The sequence below is a fragment of the Sceloporus undulatus genome, chromosome 1 (genome assembly GCF_019175285.1).
Source record: "Sceloporus undulatus isolate JIND9_A2432 ecotype Alabama chromosome 1, SceUnd_v1.1, whole genome shotgun sequence".
NCBI lineage: Eukaryota > Metazoa > Chordata > Lepidosauria > Squamata > Phrynosomatidae > Sceloporus > Sceloporus undulatus.
This window is the reverse complement of record NC_056522.1, coordinates 262,533,729-262,560,515: the sequence shown is the minus strand read 5'-3', so window position 1 is coordinate 262,560,515 and position 26,787 is coordinate 262,533,729. Positions and strand designations below refer to the sequence as shown.

At 41.2% G+C, this 26,787-nt stretch overlaps 1 long non-coding RNA gene across 3 annotated transcripts; it reads right to left on the bottom strand.

The window, feature by feature from the left end:
- Positions 1 to 176: 176 nt before the first annotated feature.
- On the bottom strand, positions 177 to 26,787 carry LOC121919292. Of its 3 annotated transcripts, XR_006101434.1 has the most exons (5): positions 26,769 to 26,787; positions 11,679 to 11,857; positions 9,821 to 9,919; positions 4,118 to 4,279; positions 177 to 1,412 (listed from the first exon to the last, which is right to left on the bottom strand). It is a non-coding gene; the product is annotated as an uncharacterized LOC121919292 (long non-coding RNA). The 3 variants fall into 3 exon arrangements; XR_006101433.1 differs by lacking the exon at positions 26,769 to 26,787 and having other exon boundaries at positions 11,679 to 12,619; XR_006101432.1 differs by lacking the exons at positions 11,679 to 11,857; positions 26,769 to 26,787 and having other exon boundaries at positions 9,821 to 11,303.

The following is a 26,787-nucleotide window of genomic DNA, read 5'->3' as shown; positions in this document are numbered from 1 at the left end:
TGAAAATACAATACTATAAAACCATTAGTAGCCAATGGGCACAAATATGATACAGTGGTACCCCGGGATACGAATTGATCGCGTTACGAAATTTCCGAGATATGAAAAAGTTCCATTGGAAAAAACTGTTCCGGGATACGAAGGTTTTTTCGGGTTACGAATTTTTTTCGGCGCGAAATTCAAACGCGCGGCTTGCCAGCGCTAACGAAAAGCCCTTTTCGGCTTGCGAAATGCATCGGGTTACGAACGCCGCGGCGGAACGAATTAATTTCGTAACCCGAGGGAGCACTGTACTTGTCTCTGGCACACTGAGGGAAACGTTATCATTCCTTAACATCAGATAGCTTAAGAGATGCTGCTCTCATCCATGCAGATTTATGCTACCATCAGTCCATTTGGCAAAGACACCACAGAGTACCTGTTGTTATTTTAAAAGAAGTAACAGACGTGAATGTCAGGTAACAGTCTGTGTTCTTACACTTTATTATCAAAAGGTTCAGTATCAATCTGCATACACAGACCAAGTAGTTTGATCAGGTACTGCTGTCACATAGCAAATGTCCAACCCAAAGTTCAAGTTATATGACTTTAACGGACACCTCACTCAGTCATTGCAAAAGAGCTTCTACGATTTCTCCCAGGATTGTGGAGGATCAGAGTCTAATGTTGGCCTGACACAAAAGAGAATTGGTATATGCTCTGCTAGTTCTTTGCTGCCCTTTGAATGGACAAATCAACAACTTGGCAGCACTCCAGCTCTCATTGTCCCTTTCGGTCCCCCTCCTTTTTATCAATGAAAACTAGAAATAGACATGACAACTCAGCTCTGCTTGACTGCACTTTGGCTAAAGTGCAAATTGTTTACCCAGGCCAATGGGAAACTCTAGTAATCAGCATCCAAAATCAACACCGGTCGTCATCAAACTCAATGACCTGGAAGCGTAAGAAAATATTAACTAACCAAGCAGGCACAAATCTAGCCCTATGCAAAGTTACAGGCTGCATAGCTTTTGGTCTGAACATTGCCCTTTGAAAATTCCTTCTCTTGTCTCAACAACAGAGGGACACAGTGCTACCAGTGAGGAGATTCCACGTTTGCCACTAAAAATTCCAAGTAGTGTGGCAAGTAGATGTAAACAGTAAGCTTTGCCAGCAGAATCAGCATAATTAATAATACTTTTGAGTTCTCCTTTCTGTAGCACCTTAACTGTATGAAGCAGTCATCTTTACCGTAAACCTACAATGCAAATTTCCCTATGTACAGAACACAGGACCGCTCCAGATGTTTATTTACCGAGCAACAAATGAACAGTTGTTACTTACTTGTTCCACAGATTCCACTATTCCTCAGAGGAGCACAAAAGTTCTTTACAATCAATGTCATATTTGGCTTCCTCCGACTTTCTGTATCTCTGTTACAAAAACAACTCTCAGCTAGTGCCATGCATATACTGTACAAGCATCTGTCACATTTTTTAAAGTCTGGGATGGGGAACATGTGGCCCTCCAGATGGTGTTGGAGTGCATATCCCATCCGTTTTATTCAGCTGAACAAGTCTTGCAGGATGCTGGGAGTGGCAGCAGGTCTAGCCCTAGTAAAAGTGGTTCTGATGGCTAGGGATGCATGGGCTCCTTCAAAGCAGATGGGGGAAAGTATGGTCTGTGGGCCACATGTGGCCTCAGATCTGTTTTGTAGCCCCCAGCACCTCCAAGAAATGTGAAAACCCAGGGCCTTGGGAAGTCTCCCCCACCCCAGGCTCCATTTCCCACTTTCCTCCTAAGTTCTTTGCACCAAAATACCCCCACAACTCCTAGAAGGTAGTAGAGACCTTTTTCCTAACTGGAATTGACCAGGAAATTGACTTGTTTTTAGTAAGGGCCTCTTGGGCATCTAAGGCCTCCTAAAACCTGGTGAAATTGTTACCCATGCCCCCAGAGTCAATTTTGAATTAGAAAAAAATGGTGGTGGGTGTATGTGGCCCCCAGCAGAGCTCTCTGACAGAGAAGACTAAGGCCTGTTACAGACGGGCTCTTGAGGCGCCCCCATCACGCGCTAGGGGTTGGCCGGGGACCTAGCGTCCACACCGGCCTCACCCCAGCACGTGACGGGGGCGTAATAATGGCGGCGCCCTATACACACAGGCATCGCTATTATTACGTGTCGGACGCATAGCGTCCGCACGTCGTGTGGCGCTTATGACGTCGTGAGTGTGCCATTGGCGCCTCACGGCATCATAACCGCACCGCGGGAAGAAGCGCCATTTTGGGGCTTCTTTTTTGCTCCGTGCAGCAGCCGCACGGTTTGGCTGCTACAGCTCCCGTGAGGAGCAACCAGGAGCGCTGGCAGACCGCCGCTTTTAGGAGGTCTGTAACGTGCCTAAATGTCTCACAAAACTATAATTCCCAGAATTCCATAGCACTGAGCCATGACAGTTGAAGTGTCTGCAGTGAAGATGGAGTCCATATCACAGGTGTTGTCATGAGTAAAGAATTTTTGCAGTTACACAGTATACTTAAAGTTTAAACAGTTAACTCATTACAAAACCCCAATCTCTCACCCCAACTGTCAGCAAATGAAAACTTGTCTTCCTAGGTCTCATCCCTCATTCTTTTCTTATAAGAAGCTCCAGCTTTCTCACCCTAACAACCTTGGTGACTGACATACCTCCTCCTCACATATCTGCTTATTATCCAAGGCCACTACTGGTGCACAATCTTTTCTTTTCCCAATAGGATAACATAACCCATCATCCTGTATTAACACACATGTGTCCAAGCACAGCAATTGAGCATGGCAATAATTAAGCATGGCAGGACTATGTCTGGACCATGAGCCCCACGAGACAGTAATGTTTGGCTGGCAAATGTTTGTTTTCTGGACTGAATCTCCTCTCCCATCATCCACATGGCCAGAAGGAAGAGGGGCCCGCCTTCATGAATACCTTTCCATATCATCTCAGCTGAGGACAACAACTACAACATCTTGACCAAATCCAGGGCTATGATTAACACCGTCCATTTTGTTCTCCCTCCAGTATGATTTTTAACACTTTACCAGTGGAACTTCGAAAGCATCCAACTTGGTATCACTATCTTGTGGATTTTGGATGATACTGTACTTTGCTATATGGCCAAACGGCTACCCCTGGATAAGACTTCACCTGTGACCATTTGCACTGAGCTTCTAGTCTGTGATATTTTCAGAATGTGAAAATGCCTTTGGCCTTGACATTTGTCTACATGATGTTTTGAGCAACTGTGAAAGCATTCCACTTAGCCAGCAGATTAAAATGCCCACCAAGACCAAGTGTGCAACTGAATGAATGAAGGTTTTGCTCTCCTAAATTTATTGGCTATTTTCAAAACAAATACCAAGATACCACAACAAGAACTTTAAAAATATTTTAGCTGATAATTTGAAAATATAATTCTAGATTGCATAGTTTCTAAGAAGTCATTCTAAAGGTGACTTATGTTTCAGCAGCTAAGGAAGAGAAAGATAAAAAGAGTTTACTATGTTTTGGTTGTATGTTAAACGATGTTACCAAAATCTTTGAAACTGCTGGCTTTGTAATATTAATTGAAGCAAAATGGCTCACGCACGTTAGCTACCTAAATGAAATGTTATATACAGCCAGCCAAAGCTAAACTGAATGTTCACAGTGTCTTCTGAATACATTATTCTATTTGAGCATGGTTTAGTGGTTTAAGTGTTGGAGGCTAACCTTTAAATCCCAGCTTGGTTGTGGAAACCCACTGTGTGTCCTTGAGCAAGTCACATTCTCTCAGTCTCTGAGAAAGGCAATGGAAAACCCTCTGAATAAATCTTGCCAAGAAAATCCTGTGATAGTGTGACATTAAGTGTGTATATATGTGTAAATGCACAAATGCATGTGGGCTGACCTTGCTTAGGTTCCAAGCCCCCCTCTGAACAAATTCTGCCAAGAAAATCCAGAGATAGGGTTGCCTTAGGGTTGCCACAAGTCAGAAATGACTTGAAGGCACATAACAACAACTACATGTGTGTACACAAGAGGGAGGGAAAATGTCTAGACAGTCATGTTCTAGACTGGCTATTTCAAACCCTACCCCAAACAAGGTGTGGCCCACGAAATACCTTTAAAACTGAGAACTGCACCTCCTGGAAGTTTCTGGGCTGTAATTCTCCATATTGGGGCTCAGTATCTTTTGGTGATCAGGATTTGATGGGGGATGTACTTGCATCTTTGGCAGACCTCTCAGCATTATGAACTGTAAGGCAGAAAATCCCTCCAGACATCTTGTGGTAAAAAAGAGAACAATAGTGCAGTCCTAAACATGGCTACTCAGAAGCAATTCCTACTGAGCTAATTCTACATAAATTGACATAAGATTGCAGCCATCAAGACAATCTCTTTCCCTTTCATTGTTCCCATAATTTGCTCACTCTGCTTAATGGCTGGGCAGCACATATTTCTCAGATCTGACCAAGAAGGCAGTTTAGGAGGGTACTTTCCCCAAGAACCTGCATTAAACTGAGATAAACAATATGTTCCCCCTCCCTTCCCTGACTTCAAGGTACAGACTGACCAACCAGAAAGGGGTTTGTATCTGAGTTCTTTGTTGGACACACCTGAACCTGCCTCTCAGATCCAGCTTCTGCTGGCATGGCAAGTGGTGTGTGGCAGGAGCCAGGGAAAGCCAAATTATGTGTGCTCTAAATACCTGCTAAGTTTTGATCAAAGGCAATTTCTCCTCCACAAAATACATTCCATTCTCTTTGCTGCTTTTCTACATTGGCAGGATTGATGAGCTGACAATGCCTTGGATTTTATGTTCTGGAACAGCATGATCCTAGGCATGCCTAACTCACAAATAATGTACACTTACTCTGCAGTAAACCTACTCTGTGGTATGTGTATATCTGTACATAAAATAGAATGGCTCCTCAAGAGACTTACAGAGGACCTGGGTTTGGCTGAGGAAATGGGTTATCTTGCTGTTTTTAGGGAGATGATGATGACGATGACAATTTGCTAATACTTGAACAGCTATCTTTGCTCCTGGCATATCATTTTTTAACCTTCCTGCAAACTGATGTTAGAAATCTTACTTTAGGGCCAAACTGGGGTCCTGCAAAATTATTCCGCCCATGCAACCTTCCTGTATTTATTTAAAAAACAAACTTTCAGCCCCCTCCGCTAATGGGGCAATAGGCAATCAGGCTAGGAAAGCTAGCCTAAGCACAGCTGGAAGATCAACATTGTTTTGAGCATATTAACTGTCACACTGCTTACTACCATTTTAAAATTTTAAACATTTTGCTTTAAATATATGAGCTGATTTTCAGCCACAAGGGTCCTTTCCCCCCCCCACATCAGACAATTCCTCATACAAAACAAAGGTGACACATATTAAAGAGAACTAGGCTGGCCTTTAAAAGTATACAAAAGTACACCAGTTCTGTTGGGTTGATCCAAATCACGTCTGTTTCCAGGGTGCATTTGGACCAAATTTGTGTCAAATTTGTACAAGGAGGATATCCCTCCCATATTGTGTAATATTTCAACTTCTTCCTTTTTAATGGTCCTACATCTTCCCATAGAACAGCCAGTGAAGTGGGATGAAAAAGTGTCTTATTTTTTAAATTTAATTTTTATAATATTTCCATAAACAAATATATCCTACATTCTATTAGATTCTATTATTTTATATACCCCTCAGTGCCCCCCTTCCCTGGAGCCATTTCAATCCTTATATTCCATCCAAAATTTCACTTTGTCTTCTGGAGGTAATCTTCCATCTTCTTTTCTCAGTACTTTCTCAACAAATTCTTTCCAAATCCCCTCAAAGTCATTTCTTTTCCATAGTCCTTTTTTACTTTCAGTTTACATGTCAATTTATCATTGATGACTAATCTCCATACCTCTTTGTACCAATCCTCTACTTCTACATCTATTTTCGTTTTCTAACACCTTGCTATTATTAATCCCGCTGTTGTAAGCAAACTTGTTACCAAATCTTTTTTTTTTCTTTTTTCCATTTCTCTGAATTACAGTATATAACGATAATAAAACTATACTCGGTCTTCTATCTATTTTTATATTCATAACATTTTCTATTTCTAATAGCACTTTTCCCCAAAACTTTTGTACATATTTACATTGCCACCACATATGCATATATGACCCAACTTCTTGACAGCCTCTCCAACAATTTTTTGAATTATTCTTATTAATATTATGTAATTTCACTGGAGTCAGGTACCATTTCCAAATCAACTTATAATAATTTTCTTTTATCCAAACCGGTAAATTTTTCAAGTGTCTTTGTTCCCAAATTCTATCCCATTCCTTTTCATTTATTTTACATCCTAATTCTTCTTCCCATAGTCCCTTTAAAGTATTTCCTTTTATTTTTCCTCCTTTATTCTTCATCAACATTTTGTAAATTTTACTAGTAGTTCCTTTTATATTCTCATTTTCTTCCATTTCTCTTCCTTTCTGAACTATTTGTTCAAATTGTGTATACTTTTTCTTTTCTACATTCCTTTTCCTCCAATTTTTAATCCATTGTTCTATTTGCATATTGTGAAACCATGAAATTTTTATTCCCATAAATCAGGGGTCGGCAACCCCCGGCCCGGGGCCACATCTGGCCCAGCGAGGCCGTAGGACCGGCCCCAGCCTGGTCCTGCCGCCGATTGCTGCCGGCGCGGGGCAATCGGCGGCAGGACCTCTCGTGCGGGGCCTTTGGTCTCTTGCGTGAGCAGCCTTTGGCCCTGCGCCCTTGCGTGAGGGCACGAGGCCTTTGGCAAGGGGGGGGGCAAGGGGGGCAATTGTATATAGAAGCCTCAGAAACATGCATTTATATTAACATTTGTTAAAAAAGCAGCAAAATCTTTTGTGTGTCCTCCATTTGAAAATTTTGTCCTACATTTGTCCCAGTTTATTTATTTATTTAATTATTGGCTTCGGGCCCCCCAGTTGTCTGAGTGACAGCAACCCAGCCCCCGGGTCAAAAAGGTTGCCTACCCCTGCATAAGTTTTTATTTTATATTTCCTTTCTCTATTCTTACATCTATCCAATCTTCTATTCTGTCTATTTTTCTTTCTTTTAACTCCTTATCTAACAATCCTCTCAAATTCTTTGGGAATTTCTTTTCCATTATTATATGTTTTGTAAGTGGGTTTCCAATAATTTTTATTTCTTTCCTAATAAAGTTCTTAAAAAATATTCCATATTCTCATATCTACTTCCTCTGTATCTACTTCCAACCATTCTAAATCTATCCCACCCAACATGCCTTCTATCACATATCTCAATTGGTTAGCCTCATAATATCCTCTTATATTGGGAAGGCCTAACCCTCCCTCTCTTTGTGTTTTATACCAAAATTGTTTGTTTAATCTTGTTCTTTTCTCTCCATTACAAAATATATTTATTAGCTGTTGCCATTTATTAAATTCAGTTTCCGACACTTTTAATGGTATCATTCTGAATAAAAAAAATTAATTTTGGTAATATTTTCATCTTAATTAATGCTATTCTTCCAAACCAGGATAATTGGATTTTTTTATATTCTGCCAATTTTTTCTCCACTTCTTTCCTTAGTACTACCAAATTCTTATCTTCCATTTTCCTTTAAATCTTTCATTATACTTATTCCTAAATATTTTATATTACTTCTTAATCTTACCTCTAAACTTTTTTGTTTTATAAACTCAGATTCCTCTTTTTTTGTATAATTAAATATCATCATTTCTGATTTATTCCAATTAATCTGTAACCCTGTCATTTCTCCAAATATCTTTAAATGTTCTTTTATTTTTCCCAATCTATCCAATAAATTTTAATAGTTAATCTGACTGCATCCTTGCCTCTGAGAGGGAGAGAAAGGTAGGCCTTCCCATCCGGCCTCACTAAAGGAACTGAACCCTCCCCACAAGGCATCTGACTCCATCTTGGCCTCCGTGGGGGTGAGAGGGTGGGCCAATGCCATCAGGCCTATCCTTAAGATACAGAGCCCTCAGTCTGTCCATCTGCCTTGGTCCAGGCCTCAGAGGGAGAGAAGAATGCTGGACCTTATCCTCTTCCCCTCAATCATTCCCTTCTCCTTTTGTGTTGTGTCTTCTTAGATTGTAAGCATGAAGGCAGGAAACTGTCTAATTAAATGATTTTATGTACAGTGCTGTGTAAATTTACAGCGCTTTATAAATAAAGCTTAATAATAATAATAATAATAATAATAATAATAATGTATCATCAGCAAATAAACTAATTTTATGTTTTTTAAAGTCCTATTCCTTCGAAACTATTATCATTCCTTATAACATTCTCTAACAACTCTATAACCATTGCAAATAATATTGGTGATAGTGGACACTCTTGTCTTGTACCTCTTGTCACTCTTATTTCACTTGTTATCCCATCATTTACCATTACTTTTACTGAATTATCAAAATATAATTGGTCTATTAATCCTCTTTATTCTATCCCCTATTCCAAATCTTTTCATAATTATTTTTAATGTTGGCCATCCCACACAATCAAACGCTTTAAATATGTCTAATGCCAAAATCCCTGCCCTTATTTTTTTCTCACCTATTACATGTATTTTATTCAATACTCTTCCTACTAAATTGGACATTTGTCTTCCTTTCACAAATCCACATTGATCCTTTCCTATATATTTATACATACATTTATTCAATCTATTTGCTATTATTGCTGATAAAATCTTTGCATCTTGATTTATTAATGATACGGGTCTATATGACCCTGTGTCCGTTAAATCTTTATCTACCTTTGGCATTAAGATTACTAATGATTGGTGCCATGATGCAGGTATCTTCTCCCCTTTCATTATTCCATTATATAATTCTAACAATTTTGGGATTAATATCTTTTCAAACACTTTATAATATTCTGGTCCCAATCCATCCATCCCTGGAGCTTTCCCATTTTTCATTTTCTTTATTACTTCCACTATCTCTGCCTTCTCAATGGGTTGCTCCAGTAACTCTATATCTTCTTCCTCTAATTTTTGCCCTCAATTTTCTTCCACGTATTTCTCTATTTTATTCAAATGGTTTTCTCCTGTCTGATATAATTCCTTATAAAATTCTTCAATTTTTTAAAATTTTTCTTTCATCAATCTACATATTTTACCAGCTTTATCTCTAACTGTATTTATCATACTTTCCATTTTCTTCTTCTGTGTGGACCTGGCCAACATTTTTGAATTTCTATTACTATATTAAAAAAATTCTCTTCTTAAACAGATCAAATTTTCTTGTACTTCATTTATTTCCATCTTATCCAATTCTTCCTTTTTTGCCCTTAATTCTACATATATCTGTTTAGCTCTATTAACTATATATCTATTTTCCAATACTTCTATATCCTTTTCTAATTTCCTCTTTCTTTCTTCTTGTCTTTTTTAAGATTATATGTTTCTTTTATACATATTCCTCTTGTGACTGCTTTCATGATATCCCATAACAACCCTTTTGTCACATCTTCATCATTTATATCCCATATTTCTTGCCATTCCTTTCCAATTTTTTCTACAATTTCCTTATAATTCAATTTCTTAGTGTTTAACCTCCACGGCCACAAGGGTCCTTTGACTTTATAATAAAATCTTCATTATAAAGGATCATAACAATGAGGGAAAGGATTCATGAAAGAAATCACAAAACCTGGTATCTGGCATCCTGTTCATGACATTTGCAAGTGTAACTGAAAGATATGCCTATGTTTGAACTTGTGTTATCACTGCAAAGGGAAGAATTTAGTACATGTCTTGCATAATGACCAAGCCCTCAACAGAACTCACTTTCTTCCTTTACTGTATTGCAGTCATTTAGTAGTCAAATACATCCTCCTGGAGTTTCTTCAGAGGTCCCAGGAGATGATGATGATGTTGTGTAGCTGGCTATACAGAAATAGTTAGATGCTTCTTCAACAGTTTACATGTCTCCTCATGCAGTATCTCTACTATAGTAACACACCATCTATTAAAGTTAGTTCTCAGAGCCAAAGCAGATGAGACCACATTCTGCTGAAATTTTCATTGCTTCCATGCAGGAGGTGGCGATCACAATAGTAGAAGAAGGGGATTTAATTCTCTCATCCCTGCACAATTTTCCTGATAAAAATATTACCCCCAGCTGCTGTTTACATGCTGCTGCTGCTGTTTGTAGCAGATAGTGGGCAGAGGCAATGACTTCAGAGCTTGGCAGTTCCTCCTGGGATGACCACATCTTGAACTGCTGTGAAACAAGGCTATTTACATGAAGCCTGGTATCTTCAAACACTATAAAGGATGCTATCCCAGTACAGTACAATCAGCACCTGAACTGGTGTGTGTGCGTATGTGTATGCACACACATGCATGCACTTCTTGTCCTTTGCTTCTGATAGCAAAGTATCTCAGAATCCACTCTATCCAAGGCTGTGCCATTATATTCTGCCCTAGCTGAAATTTCCTAACTATCATCAAGGGCTGCCTCTCCAAAGGCCACATTATAAGTATTTTAGCCAAGAGATTACCAGAGCACATAGAAGAGTGGCCAAACATAATTTTGTTTCCTCCACAATATGGCTGAGGTCTGTAGACTGAAATTAGTAAAAGGCACTCCTGTGCAAAACCAATGCCTTGACATCAGCAGTAATACCAGGTTCAGAAACAATCCCAGACAGCAAACTTGCTCCTTAAACTAGTATGTGATTCCTTGCCACTAATCTATACAGATTACCTCTCTTTCACCTGTGCCTCTGTCTTATCTGGATGTTCATCCTTATCCAATCCACTGAAATCAGCACTGGTGGTTTGTTCTTCCAAATACTGTAACAGAGTTTGCTACAAGCTCCCTGCACCCTGCAAAAGCTACTCTCGTATCTGGGATCCACTCACCCCAAATACCTCCTACTTGCTCCATCAAGACCCCAAATCCCATGGCAACCCTGCCTACTGAAATCTTCTTGTCAGCCTTGTTACTTAAATAAATCTTTTGCTTTACTGTATCTCTCAAAATCAGATCTGGGAGACCAAGACGAAAAGCATGTTCCCCACCACTTTGCTTGATTGTATCCTTCTCAAAGGCTGGCCACTTTGAAAACAAACCCCACAGTGAGTTGAGAGGGAGACCAGATGTGTACTTGAGAATATAAACTGAGTACAGGACATGGGACTCAGCATGGTGTCATGGTTTGAGTGCTGGACTTTGACACTAGGCAACCAGGGTTCAAATCCCTGCTTGACCTTGGAAACCCACTGAGGGACCTTGGGCAAATCACACTCTCTCATCCTTGGAGGGAGGCAAGGGCAAACCCCACCTGAACAAATTCTGCCACAAAAACCCCATGACAGGTTTTCCACAGGGTTACCATAAATCAGAAATGTCTTCAAGGCACACAACAACAACAAAGACATAATCAGGGTCTGAGCGCACAACCCAATCCAATGAGCCTACATTTTCTGCTACTAAATCCTCTAAGAATCAATGAACTAAAACAAATACTGTAGAAACAACTTTCCAAGACTGATCACGAAGCAGAGAAAGGATCTGAGGCCCAAAGATCAACCTCACATTTATTCTCATCCTAAAAAGGAAATTACCACACCTGATTTTCAGGGAACCTGATGAACAGAGCTTGTGTTGGAGGGGATGCTCATACTGAAGGCACTGTACCTCAAATAGTAAACATTTTCTCTCCTTCTTCTGATTGTTTCTATTGTCTTCACAAATAGGACATTTCCTTCTTAAGTATTTGCACATCTATTCTATAGATGAGTGAGGACAACCGACTCCCAGGTAAATTTCAACTCTGCCAGCTTCCTCTTCATTTTTTCTTCTTAAATAAAAGGTGCCTGCAGACAATATTGAAAAACAGATAGAGGCTTTTACAATGTTAGTGCCATCTGCTGGAGAAGAAAATTGGTTTTGTATGGCTGTTTCACAAATGCTTTTCCTACATAAAGCTCATTAGAAGGCAGGAGGAAGGGAGAAATCTATGCCACCACTTCTGAAGTGTGACATGAGTGCTTGCTTTGCTGCTCTGTCTATATTGCTTTGAACTCCCCCCAAGTGATAGTTGAACACTATTAGTGGAGAAGGGGCCAGCCTGCTAAAGATACCCTCCCCATTCATACCATCTTAATAAGGGCAGAAACAACAAAATGCAGGCATCTTATTAACATCTCCAATTTTTCTCCTGTTTGGTTTGTAACATCTTGCCTGATGAAGAAGCCACTGGAGCTTCAAAAGCTTGCAACAAGTATATTGTGCATTTTGGTTGGCCAATAAGGGTTTGGTGGATTTTTGGTTGACTATTCATTAATTAACATTAATATTCACCAATTGCTCAATTTCAGACACTGTCAGCAGTGCAGTGCCACACAGTTAGAAAGTAAAATCCTTCAGATATGGAGACAGAGAAAGACTCAGATACTTCAGTACATAGCAGATACTACACTACATATTGTTCATCAACTTTTGACACAACCCGTATTATGAAATTTTTCTCTAGGGCTGCATCCGGACCTCAGAATTGTGGGAATTGTAGTTTGTTGTGGCACCAGAGCCCTCTAAGAGAGATGGCTAAATGTCTCACAAAAGTACAATTCCCAGAATTCCACAGCATTCAGCCACAGCAATTAAAGTGGTGTCAACCCGGGTTATTGCTGCAGAGAGGATGTAATATGACAGCCTCGGAGTAGTTGGTGGTATGGAACTGAGGTAACCCAAGTGTGCTCTTCCATGAACAGAAAGCCACTTGAGGAAGGATATTATTCTTCCTGGTGCAAAACTATTGCTTGGGAAAAAAGAAAAGAGATCCATAAGTGCACATTTAGAGGGCAGGGTACTTTCTAGTAGAGTAGCAGTAGTCTCTAGAAGTAGTACAGCCAACATGGCATGTTGGTTAGAGTGTTGGACTAGGACTGGGAGACCAGGGTTCAAATCCCGGCATGGCCATGGAAATCCACTGGGTAACCTTAGGTAAGTCACACTCTCTCAGCCTCAGATGAAGGCACTGGCAAGCCCCCCCTGAAGAAACTTGCCAAGAAAACCCCATGATAGATTCACCACCTTCAGGTCGCCATAAAGCGGAAATGACTTGAAGAGCACAAACAACAATACCTTCCACTGTCTTTCTGTGCCTATTTTCTTTTACTTTTTTTAAAAAGTATTTTAACTTTTATGCTTGTATCCCGGTGATGTTTTAACTATATTTGTTCTATTTAACTGTAGTTGCTGTGAGTCCCATTGTTGTTGTGTGTGTGCCTTCAAGTCACTTGTCAACTTATGGTGACACCATGAATTCCATAACATTTTTAGGCAACAAATATTCAGAGATTATTTTGCCAGTTCCTTCCTCTGAGATATAGCCTACAGCACCTAGCATTGGTTGCTGGTTTCCCATCGAAATACTAACCAGGGCTGACCTTGCTTAGCTTCCAAGATCAGACAGGATTTGGTGCTTTGAGGGTTTTTAGGCTGTTTGTTGTGTGCCTTCAAGTTGTTTTAAACCTATGGTAACCTTAAAGCCATATCAAGGGGTTTTCTTGGCAAGATTTGTTCGGGGGGGGGGGGTATGTTTGCTTTCCTCTGAAGCTGAGAGTGTGACTTGCTCAAGGTCACCCAGTGGGTTTCCATGATCAAATAGGGATTCAGACTATTATACTATGCTGGCTCATTTAGGCCATACAAAGGCCTGATACAGACAGCCAAAATAAAGCTGCTTCGAGTCACTTTGCAAGTATGCTATTTAAATGATACATGCGTCCTAAGAGTCCAGAAGCCGCACCAAAGCCACGCTCCAGTCCTAAGGACTGGGGTGCAGCTTTGGTGCAGCTTCCAGACTCTTAGAACGCATGCATCATTGAAACACTATACCTCCAAAGTGACTCGAAGCAGCTTTATTTTGGCTGTCTGTATAGGGCCAAAGTGAATAAAAAATCCAGTAGCACCTATTCTACTGCCACCCTGTGGTGTAGAGGCAACACTGGCTACACAAAGGTTGTGAAAATAGGGTTTTAATTCGGGCAGGTTCTGCCAAGCTGCTAAGACTTCCAAGTACAGCCCGAACTACATATACATATCTGCTGTCTTAGCAAAGTAGTCAGAAAGGCTCCTCACCAGAAAGATAACCACAAAGGTAACAAACTGGGTGCAGCCACTATGATGTACTCTCCAACTGTCCTGATTTGGCATTGACAGCCTGAAATCATCCTGTTAAAATGTCTGTTTCTCTCTCATTCTCTCACTTTCCTCTTTTGTTTTCACCTTACCACAGATGTGGGAGAATTCAAAGTGCAAAAATAGTTTCCACTGTTGGGGAACGGGGGAAGGAGAAGAAGGAGTGGAATCCTGCACTTTCCAGAAGACTCAAGCAAAAGCAACCTGCTGCATCCTCTCTGAGTTTGTCAGTTATTCTTCTTTAATAACTTTTGTCATCTTGGCCACACTCTGCTATTGCTTATCCACCTGTGTCCCTGCTTTCACCTGTGAAAAGGTGGAGGGTATGCTATGATTCTATGTATGTGAATTATATGTGATTCACATATGTGAATTGTATGCGATATGTGGCAGAAGTGCTGGCATAGTGTAGTGGTTTGGGCCAGGATTCTGAGACCAAGACTCAAATCAGCTGTGGAACTCCACTGGGTAACCTAGGGCAAGTCACTTCCTCTCAGCCTAAGGCGCTATATAAATAAAGCATAATAATAATAATAATAATAATAATAAGTGGAAGACCATGGCAAATTTCAACATAATTCTCACCAAGGCAAACATAATAGGGTTACCATGAGTCAACGTGAAGGCATATAACAACAATACAAATAAGTGAATGCCTATACAGTGGGCCCTTGTTATATGCTGGAGTTTGATTCCAAGATCCCTTGTGGATAATGAAGTCTGTGGATGTGCGAGTCCCATTAAATATGACATAGTAAAATGGTGTCACTTATAAACAATGGAAAATCAAGGTTTGATATTTGAAATGTATACTTTTTTTTAACATTTTCAAACCGTGGATGCTTGAATCCGTGTATTAAAAAATCCGTGTATAAGAAGGGCCGACTCTACCTATAAAATTAAGATAATCAAGATATTCCTGTTCCAGGAGAAAGGCAGGATGTAAATTAAATTAAATAATTAATAACTTCAGGGATTTCAGCTTTGCGATTTACTGAACAAGAAAAGAAAGGCAAAACTGATCAAGGGAGTAGCAGCTTTCTCCATGCTGCTCTGTATGTCCTTGTATCACTTCTGTTCTCTTCATGATGGGAGACGGCTTTCAAAGAGTGCGTTTTGCTGATCGGATCCTGTTCAGCAAAAGACACGCTTTGACAACCATCTCCTTTCAGGAACAGAAGTGCTTCCAGGGCATGCGAAGTGACATGGAGAAAGCTACTACTTTCCCAATCAATTTTGCCTTTCTTTTTTCAGTGTCTACATAGTACTATCACAAGGGGTTAAACATGCACACAATGTCTTCTACTGTACTAATACTTGCACTACTTACCAGGACAATTGCAAGAATTTTGTTTGCTAGTGCATTTCAGGATCCAGACTATGGGGCTCGATAGACCGCCGCAAAGGGGTGGTCTGGAGCCGCCCATTTTCTCTCCAGAGGGAGCCTGCAGCAACCAAACTGTGCAGGCTTCCTCTGCTCCAAAAAGAACTCGCTAAAAGCGGGTTCTTTTGGGCACACGGGGAGGACGTCATTAGTGCGCCATTGTTGCACTGTGACACGTCCACGACACAAGCGCAGTGCCCGGAGGTGTGGATGCAGTGCCGCGCTTGTGTCGTGCACATGCACCATGTATGGACAGCGCCATGTGAAGATGGTGCCATCCATACGTATTAGGGTTCTAGGGCGTGTAGGTGCTGTGAGCTCTGGAACCCTAATTTCAGTGCCAACACGGCACTTTTGGCCTGCCTGTTTCAGGCCTATACATTATCAATATCACAAAATTCACAAGTTTGAGTGCTGGACTATGACTCTGCAGCCCTGGGTTCGAATTTTCAAATGTTCCGAGAAACCCCCATGATAGGTTCACCTTAGGGTCTCCATAAGTCAAGAATGACTTGTAGGCAGACAACCACTACCACCCACATTTAAGATTTTCAGGGGAAGGCTGTCTCTCAGTTGTACCACCTTCCCAAGCATGGCTGGCGAAGACCCGGGAGACAGCCTTCTCCATAACCCCAGCCTATGGGAGTCTCTGCCAAGGGAGGATTGGTTGGCCTCCTCCCTGATCTCTTTGCATCAGCAGGCCAAGACCTTTTTATTTAAACAGGCTTTCAGTTCTTCACTAGTTGGGATAGTGCAATGGGTAGGTTTTACTATACTTTTAAGTAGTGTGTATTTAATGCTTTTTAATTTTTTGTATTTCAGAATGTTTTTAGCTGTACTGTTTTAATGTAGGGTATGAGCTGCTTTGAATCCCTTATAAAAGAAAAGCAGGGTATCAAATATAAATTAAATTAGTCACATGAAGCAATAGAGGGGCTTGGAGATGTCTCATTCTTAGGCTTGTCATGTGTCAAGGTTTACTTGAAGGTAGCTAACAACAAAGTGCAAATGTTCCTGGCCTTGCCCCAAATATAATGTGGCTTCTGTAGCCCTACTCTCAGAGAGTCATAGTTGGAAGAGACCACCAGGGTCATCCAGTCCAATTCCCTGCCATGCAAGAATACACAATCAAAGCACTCCTGACAGATGGCCATCCAGCCTCTCTAAAAACTTCCAAAAAAGACTCTACCACTCTCTAAGGCAGTGTATTCCACTGTTTTACAACTCTTATTATCGGGAAATTCTTCCTAATGTTTAGGTGGAATCTCTTTTCCTGTAGCTTGATTCCAATGTTTCATGTCCTAACCTTTGGAGCTACAGAAAACAAACTTGCTCCATTTTCAGTATGACATCCCTTCAAATATTTAAACATGGCTATCATATCATCCCTTAACCTTCTCTTCTCCAGGCTAAACTTACCCACCTCCTTAAGCCGCTCCTCATGCGGCATGGTTTCCAGACCTTTCAGCATTTTGGTTGCCTCCTTTCTTTTTTTTAAATTGTAGTGCCCAGCACCAGACATAGGCGGGTTACAAATGGCCCTCAAGGGGCCGTTTCCTCGCCGTCGCCATTCGCTGCGTAGGGAAGCCCCAGTGGCCAGGCCGCGAGGCTTCCCCGCACAGTGAAAAAGGAGCGCCGAAACGGCGCTCCTTTTCAAAACGTGGAAGTGGCGCCGCGAGGGGCGGAGCGCACCCTCGCGGCGTCACTTCCGCCATGACACGTCTGGACGCACAGCGTCCAAGATGTCAAAATGGCAGCGACCATGTGGATGGGCGCCACCATTTACGACGCGCTCCGCACGTACTGGGAGGAAGGGCCATGAGGAAGGTAAGAACCTTCCTAACCTTAATACAGCCCTTCCTAACCCTAGTACGCGCAGAGCGCGTACTTTATGGCGGTTTGTAACCCGCCATAGTATTCCAGATGAGGCCTGACCAAAGCAGAATAAAGTGGCACTATTACTTCCCTCGATCTAGACACTATACTTCTATTGATGCAGCCTAGAATCGCATTGGCTTTCTTAGCTGCTGCATCACACTGTTGACTCATGATCATCATCATCATCAGCAGCAGCAGCAGCAGCAGCAAACTTTTATTTATATCCCACTTTTTGTTAAAACAATCAAAGCAGCTTACAACATTAAAATGATACAGCAATATATACAATCTCCCCCCTCTTAATAAAGGATTTAACAGTTCTAACAATTAAAATTGCGAACAATAAAATCTAAAAACAAGAATACAATGACTGTGGGCAGATTCATCACATATATATGTATATGGGGGGATCTTTACATGGCTGGGTGCTATTCCAGGAAGGCCTGCCAGAAGAGATACGTCTTGACAACTTTCTTAAAGCTATCTGGGTTGGTAATTTGAAGGATCTCATCCGGCAGGCCATTCCGTAAGGTGGGAGCAACTGCGGAGAAAGTCCTCTGAGAGGTCTCAGTCAATCTGGACTGCAACAGGTCCCTCCCAGAGGATCTGAGTGCACGGGCGGATTGTACAGAAGAAGGCGATTCCTTAAATAGGTTGGGCCCAAGCCATGAAGGCTTTAAAGGTAATGACCAACACCTTGTACTGTGCCCGGAAACTGATGGACAGCCAGTGGAGTGACTTCAATATTGGTGTAATGTGGTCACTCCTGGTTGTTCCTGTAATCAATCTGGCTGTTATATTCTGTACCAGTTGAAGTTTCCGGACTAGGCACAAGGGTAGCCCCATGTAGAGCGCATTGCAAAAATCATCTTGTAGTCTACTAAGACACCTAGATCCCTTTCACATGTGCTGTTGTTAAGCCAGGAGGCATCCATCCTGTATTTGTGCATTTCATTTTTTTTCCTGCCTAAATATAGTACCTTACATCTCTCCCTGTTGAAATTCAGTTTGTTTTGGTCCAGCTTTCTAATCTGTTAAGATAACTTTGAATTCTGATCCTGTCTTCTGGGGTATTGGCTGTTGCTGTCATACGTCTTCCAGTTGTTTCTGATTTATGGTGACTCTAAGGCAAACCTATCATAGGGTTTTCTTGGCAAGTTTCTTCAAAGGGGGTTTGCCATTACCATCCTCTGTGGCTAAGAGAGTGTGACTTGCCCAGGGTCATCCAGTGGGTTTCCATAGCTGAGCTAGTATTTGGACCTTGGTCTCCAGAGTCCTAGTCCAACACTCAAAACACAACACTACGCTGGTATTGAGTATTAGGTTACTGGCTACTCCTCCTAATTTAGTGTCATCTGCAAATTTGACATGCATTTCCTCTATTATATCATCTAAATAATTAATAAAGTTGTTGAATAGCACTGGGCCTATGACAGAACTCTGTGGCACCCCACTGGTCATTTCTCTCCAGGAGGAAGAGGAGCTACTGTTGAGCAGCTTTTGAGTTCAGCTGGTCAACTAATTACAAATCCACTTAACAGCTGATTGTCTAGCCTGTATTTTCTAGCTTATTTGCAAGAATATCATATCTTGTTGAAAACCTTACTAAAATCAAGACAGGTTACAGCCACAGCATTCTCTTCATCTATCAAGTTTGTAACTTTGTGGGGGGGGGGGGGAAGATTTGTCTGGCATAACTTTTTGAGAAACTCATGCTGATTATTAGTAATTACAGCATTCCTAAGGGGCTGTTCAGACAGCCTCAAAGGGGTGGCATGGAGCTGCCCATTTTAGCTAGAACAGGGCACAGCAACTGCACGCCACGGCCCCGATCTGGCCTTTCAAGGGGAAAATTTTGCGGCTCTTTTTTTTGCGCCCTGGAAAGGGCACCGTAGTTGCGTTGCCGTGGCTTGGCAGCATTCCTTCGGCACTGTATCATACGATGCAGTGCCGAAGCACCATAATGGCGTGCACTGTGTGGAGTGGTGTGTGGCATCATGAGACCCTGGGGGAGGGGGCAGAGTCGGGGCATGCACCATGTGGATGCAATGCCCCGACTCCGCCCCCAGGCCACCCTTAATGGCCGGTCTGGACAGGGCCTAAGTGCTTACAGATTGTCTGGTTAATAATTGCCTGTAAAATCTTCCATGGTATTGATGTCAGGCTAACTAGGCAATAATTATTTGGGTCCTCTTCCCCCCCTTTTTAATAATAATAAGAATAACAACAATAACAACTTTTATTTGTATTTCCTGCCTCTCCCTACAGATCGATGGGGGCAACTGCCCTCCTCCAGTCTTCTGAGACCTCTCCTGTTCTCCAGAAATTCTCAAAGATTATTGATAGTGGTTCCGAGATTACTTCTGTTAGCTCTTCTAATATTTTTGGATGTAGTTCATCTGGCCTTGGAGACTACCTACTTATCTACAGAAATACCTGCCTACTCTAAATGAATTCAAGTCTGTAGGGCCAGATGAGTCTCCAAATTTCCACATTTGGAGCTAGATTATTGCAAAAGGGAAGTCTTTTTCCATGCATGGATGTTGGGAGGAGGACTGAAGAAGTCACTGAGGCCCTTTGTGCTTGCAGAGACAACAAACTGTGCAATTTATGTAAATAACATGTGAACACAAAATACATTTCAGTCTATTTTCTTTTCTAGGACTTGACTGCTATCTCTATACATGGAGGTTCCATTCAAACAAACCTCTCTCTCTCTCTCTCTCTCTCTCTCTCTCTCTCTCTCTCTAGATTTCTCTATACGGAACATATATGTACACACACAGAGTTCTTCATTACTTCCATCAGAGAATAAAACCACAAATATGGTTTATTGGTGTTTGTTTGGATAACACTGCATCCCAGGAAGAGATTTTTACTACCATATCTTTGTAAAGGAAGAGGACATTGTCTTCCCAACATGTGCTGGAAGATCTCAACAGTGATCATATATCATACATACATACATACCATCTGTCATATATCAGAGCTAAGACAGAAGGATCCCCAACAACCCCACATCCACTGCGGGGATCTTTAACAGAGGCTGAGAGGCACCAGGAGCATAACATAGGCCCCAGCACAATGTGCCTGCAGTACTATCGTTGGGGCCAATTCTGCAAAGGCAAAAACATTTTTTATTTATAAAAGGGATTATCTGGAATGCTGCTCGCCCTACCACTGAACACTAGACTTTAAGTGAAAGTATGGACTCACTATTTTATGCTTTTTGTCCATATGATAGAGATGTTGCTGGAACAGAAGGAAAAAAGGAATGAAGGGCTTAGGCAGGCTGGTAGGTTGGTTGGAAAGTGAGCAGGGCTACCACCAAAAGGCTTATGCAGTAGCTCTAGAAGGTTCTGAAGATGCACTGTTTCCAGTGAGGAAGAAAAATGGGAGGTGTCTCAAGAAACCAGAACGGATGACTAAGGAACTTTCAACTGAGCTAACTTTTAAACGGAACATATATAAGAAATGGGAAAATGGGGAAATCACCAAAGGGGAATTCAAATAAATAGCTAGCCTGTGTAGGACTAAAGTCAGAAAAGCTAAAGCACAGAATGAACTCAGGCTGGCTAGAGAGGTTAAGAACAATAAAAAGGGCTTTTCTGGATATATCTGCAGCAAAAGGCAGAAAAAGGAAATGGTAGGGCCACTGTGTGGAGAAGATGCTAAAATGCTAACAGAAGATAGAGAAAAGGTAGAATTACTCAACACCTTCTTTGCCTCTGTGTTGTCAGAAAAGGAAAAGAGTGCTCAATCTGAAGAGCAGAGGACATAATAGGGGAATTTCAGTAAAGAGATAGTACAGGAAAACCTTGTTAATCTAAATGAATATAAATCTCCAGGACCAGATGAACTACATCCAAGGGTATTAAAAGAACTGGCAAATGTAATATCGGAGCCATTGGCAATAATCTTTGAGAACTCCTGGAGAACAGGAGAAGTCCCAGCAGACTGGAGGAGGGCGAATGTTGTCCCCATCTTCAAAAAGGGGAAAAAATGGATCCCAACAATTACCATCCAGTTAGTCTGACATCTATACCAGGAAAGATTCTAGAGCAGTTCATTAAAGAGAGATTCTGTGAACATTTAGAAGGCAATTTCATAATCACAAAAAGTCAACATGGGTTTCAGAGAAAGGAGTCATGCCAGACAAATCTGATCTCTTTCTTTGATAAAATCACCAGCTTGGTAGATGAAGGGAATGCTGTGGATATAGTATATCTTGATTTCAGTAAATCCTTTGACAAAGTTTCCCATGACATACATGCAAACAAGCTGGTAGAATGTGGGCTAGACAAGGTAACTGTTACATGGATTAGTAATTGGGTGACCGGCTGAACCCAAACGATGCTCAACAATGGCTCCTTTTCATCCTGGAGAGAAGTGACCAGTCGGGGTCCCACAGGGCTCTGTCCTGGGCCCAGTGCTATTCAACATCTCAATCAATGACTTGGATGACAGAATTGGGGGCATATTGATTAAATTTGCAGATGACACCAAATTAGGAGGAATAGTTAATACTCCAGAGGACAGGATCAAAATTCAAAATGACCTGAATAGACTAGAAAGCTGGACCAAAGCTAACAAAATGAAATTCAACACGGAGAAATGTTAGGGCGGAAAAATAAAATGCATAGATATAAGATGGGGGACACCTGGCTGAATGAGACTATGTGTGAAAGGGATCTGGGAGTCCAAGTAGACCACAAGTTGAACATGAGTCAACAGTTTGATGCCGCAGCTGAAAAGGCCAGTGCAATTTTATGCTGCATCAATAAAAGTATAGTGTGTAGATCAAGGGAAGTAATAGTGCCACTATATTCTACTTTGGTCAGGCCCCACCTGGAATATTGTGTTCAGTTCTGGGCACCACAATTCAAAAAGGATGTTGAGAAACTGGACCGTGTCCAAAGGAGGACAACTAAAATAGTGAAGAGTCTGGAAACCATGTCCTATGAGGAATGACTTAGAGAACTGGGGATGTTTAGCCTGGAGAAGAGAAGGTTAAGAGGTGATATGATAGTTGTTTAAATATTTGGAGAGATGTCATATTGAGAAGGGAGCTAGCTTGTTTTCTGCTGCTCCAGAGAACAGGACCCGGAACAATGGATGCAAGCTACAGGAAAAGAGATTCCACCTCAACATTAGGAGGAACTTACTGACAGTAAGGGCTGTTCAACCGTAGAACACACTCCCTTGGAGTATAGGGGAGTCTCCTTCCTTGGATGTCTTTAAGCAGAGGCTGGATGGCCATCTGGCGGGGATACTTTGATTGAGAGTCCTGCAGGGCAAGGGGTTGGACTGGATGGCCCTTGTGGTCTCTTCCAACTCTACGATTCTATGATTCTACAGTATCACCGTCTCTTTGTACCATCTCAAATAAAGTACATCTATCTCACTACTCTTAGTGCACCTATCTCACTAGCTTTTCTTCTGTTGTGATTGCTATGAGGAATGCTACTTTCACTGACATATATTCCATAAAAGCTGTTGCAAAGAGTTCAGATGGTGGTTTAGTCAGCTGCGTAGGTACCAAAGAAAAACTCCCAAGATGGTATTCATCCTGCTCTGTTTAGATATAAATTCTGTATTTCTTTTAGGAATTCTTTTGCCTCTGATAATACATACAAAGAAGTTGTCATTTCTGCTGGTTTCAGAAAGTCAGATATAGCTGATGGGATATCCTTCAAATTAATTATGGTTGCAACATACAGACATGGGCATTTATTTCTGATCTACTCAGTCTGCTAGCCTGTTGTCTTTTCTAGCTTCTTTTGTTGGAATCCTCGTGTAGCCTGCAGTTTTTTTTTTTATAAACCATGTTTATAATGGTCATATCTGAAGTTGTGCTAATTGCACTACTGCAGCTGTTGATGCCATCAGATTGAGGAGCTGTTGCATCTTTATTGCAGATATACTGCAGGACTCATCTTGTCATTGCTGTTATCTATTTGCTTTTTCCAAAAGTAGTAGTGCTTCTGTGTATATATACCTTCATGTTTTCTGTTGACTTATGAATTTCATAAGGTTTTCTTAGGCAAGGAATACTCAGATGGTTTCAATACTTCCTTCCTCTGAAATATAGCCCACAGCATTTGGTATTCACTGATGGTCTCCCATACAAGTACTAACCAGGGCTGATCCTGCTTAGCTTCCACAATCAGATGGGATCTGGTGCCGTTAGTATATTTAGACCCTGTTGTCATCTGTACTTGCACTGAACAAACCTAAACTATCAAATGGCATGTCTACTACCTGCATTTTAATCTCATAAAATAATGAGGTAAATCTTAGCTCAGTTCTATTGCCTCTGCTAGTATTTTAGATGCACACTTGGCTATATGCTTTCACGAATTTATCTGGCGGCATGTCACATTACCAGCTTCTGCAAAGAAAATTCTAGACACCTCTTTCTTATCTTGTGGTAGATGTTCCATCAATGTTGTTGTTATAGAAATAACTGACATCTGCTCATATAAGGCTTGATCATTTCCAATTTTTAAATGGTATAAGCATTCCTATCAATACTGTCTGTTTTTGCCTTCTTTGTCAGCTGGTTTGGAGGACTGTTTTTTGTTTGTTTGATGGTTTGGCAAGCTCAGACTTCCCTTCCGAGAGCTTTTTAAAAAGAATTCACAATTTTCTTCTTCTATTCTGTACATGTTTTCTAATCTTATTGTTAAAATAGGTAGTGATATGGGATTTCCCCATTTGTTTCCATAGCTAACAATACTTAAAGTAAAGGTGGCAGTGCTATTAAGTGTACCAGCTGTTGAGTGGACTGCAGAAAACACTGAATTATCTATTTGTGGGGTCTCTTGTTTATATTTTACTTTTAAGCATTGTCCCATTCTTGTCAATAAATCTGTCAGTTTTATAGTCTTCTATGGGTAACAGTGTAGTCTGATCCTCCAACAATTCATCTGGTGATGAAGATATTTGTATGGAGGAATTAAGTGTGGGAGTTGATTCTGCATCCAGGTCTGTATCAGCTCATTTTTGTTCCTTCCGATTATTATTAGTATGCTTAGGCTATGTAACTGGATCTGGATATGTTGTTTTCTGTCCTGTTTTAAGTGTTTGTTCAGTTAGGATTGTAGACATTGGTGAGGCAGTTAATATTATTGTAGTTGGTACCGACAACGTTGCTGCTATCGTCTCAGGTGGTCTTGAAATTGATGCCAGGTACTTTCTTGCTATATGGTTCTCTAGATCTCTCATAGCTTTGTGATTTTTCTGTAATGTCCTGGATATCTCTCACTTCTACAATTCCCTTATGTATCACATCTGTCATAGTACGATGTCAACCATTCCTTGTCTCTGTATCTGCCTTGGTGATCATAATAGTATCTAACCCAATTATAACATGGGGATTTTCAGTCTTAGGCATATGAATATGGACCTATATTCCCTATAATCTTTCTTGGAATCAAGAATGGGAGGAGAAGTGTAAATAGCAGTATCTTATGTAGTTACTCATCCTCACTTCATTCTTGGTATTGAGTGTTAAATCTCAGTGTCCCATATCTCCATTTTTACATTTTCTTTGGTTTTGCTTTGTCAGTGGTGGGCATACAACGTAGGACCTTAAAGTCATATTTTCATTTTATCGTCTTGGATAATTTGAATAACATTCTGTGCATCGTTTTTGACTTCTCCTTCATAGGTTGAAGCTACCACTAACATCTCAAGAATCTACCCCTTTCTGTGGGCTCTGAATCAAATACATCTGATGCAGGTATAATGGTTGATAGTAATAACTTTAGGTTTTCTTTAGAGGATTGAGCTCTTGAGCTTTTCCCTTTTCTTTTATTCATCCTTATAGGGCTGTATTTCTTTAACTCCCTGGATAATGAGAAATATTTGTCTTTTCTGCTGTCCATACCATTAATGGGGTACTTGTAATGTGGTGGAAATTCCTTTTTGAAATATAAAAACTATAGAAAGATGGAGTCACCTTTGTCAGCCAGAGAAATGGTTTTTGAAATAAACGCTTGGAGTTACTAGAGGAAAGGAATAGTGAGTGCATCTTGACCTAGATGGAAGCTGGCACCAGTAGAAAGACATAACATAAACTACTGAGATAAGGATACATAGGCCTGTTACAGACAGCCAAAATAAAGCTGCTTCGAGTCACAGTGGAGGTATGGTGTTTCAATGGCGGGCTACACACCGCCGCTTTGCGGCGGTCTGCCGCCGCCGCCAGAAGGTCCGCGGGGGAGCCGGAGCCTATAGACGGCCCGACTCCCGCGCGGACCGAAAAAAGAAGCTCCAAAATGGAGCTTCTTTCTGCGTCGCGTTTGCGACGTAGCGAGGCGCCAGGGGCGCGCTCGCTACGTCAGCAGCGGCGCGACGCGTCTGGACGCTGTGCGTCCGATGCGTAAAGATGGCGCCGGCCATGTAGAAAGGCCGGCGCCATCTTGTACGGACGGAGTCCGTACGAGGCCCAGGGGCGTCTAAAAGAGACGCCCCTTTTTTAAAATGGGACGTCCTCCGGACGTCCCAAAGGGCCGTCTGGAAAGCCCCAATGATACATGCGTCCTAAGAGTCCAGAAGCCACACCAATGCCACGCTCCAGTCCTTAGGGCTGGAGCGTGGCTTTGGTGCAACTTCTGGACTTTTAGGACTCATGCATCATTGAAACACCATACCTCCACTGTGACTCGAAGCAGCTTTATTTTGGCTGTCTGTAACAGGCCATAGTTGACATTCAGAAGCAAGGTTAGGGTGAATTCCACTGAATTCCTACAGGAGGGGTAAATAGTGATGATGCAGTTTTAATGTATGCATGTATTTCTGTTCTGATTGTAAGAATTCTATATGTTTAAATTGTAATTAGCCAATCAGGTGTATTGAAGAAGCTTCTTTGTCTTGAATAATATAAAAAGAGCCATTTTGTCTTGTTCAGGGTTCTCAGCTTTTGGAACTTGAATTCCACCGAGTTCAATGTTTTCCTTTGTCGACAACTGGAAATAAACTTATGGATTTTCAATTACTAGGTCCTCTTGCCGATCCTATTGATCTGCCAATCCTAGAAATCTAAGTTTCCTGAAATTTCTGTTACAGTAATTTGCTATTCATTCATCCACAGATAACTGGCTATAATAACATCCAAGAACGACAAACAGTGATACTTTTTAGGTCACCCAAAATGCACAAAATACATGTTGCAAACTTATCAAGCTCCACTGGCTTCTTCATTAGGCAAAAGTGTTTAAAATTATACAAGGAAAAATAGATAGATAGATAGATAGATAGATAGATAGATAGATAGATAGATAGATAAGAGAAAATGTTAAAAGTCACAGGCCTACATTCTGTAAAGATGTTTTG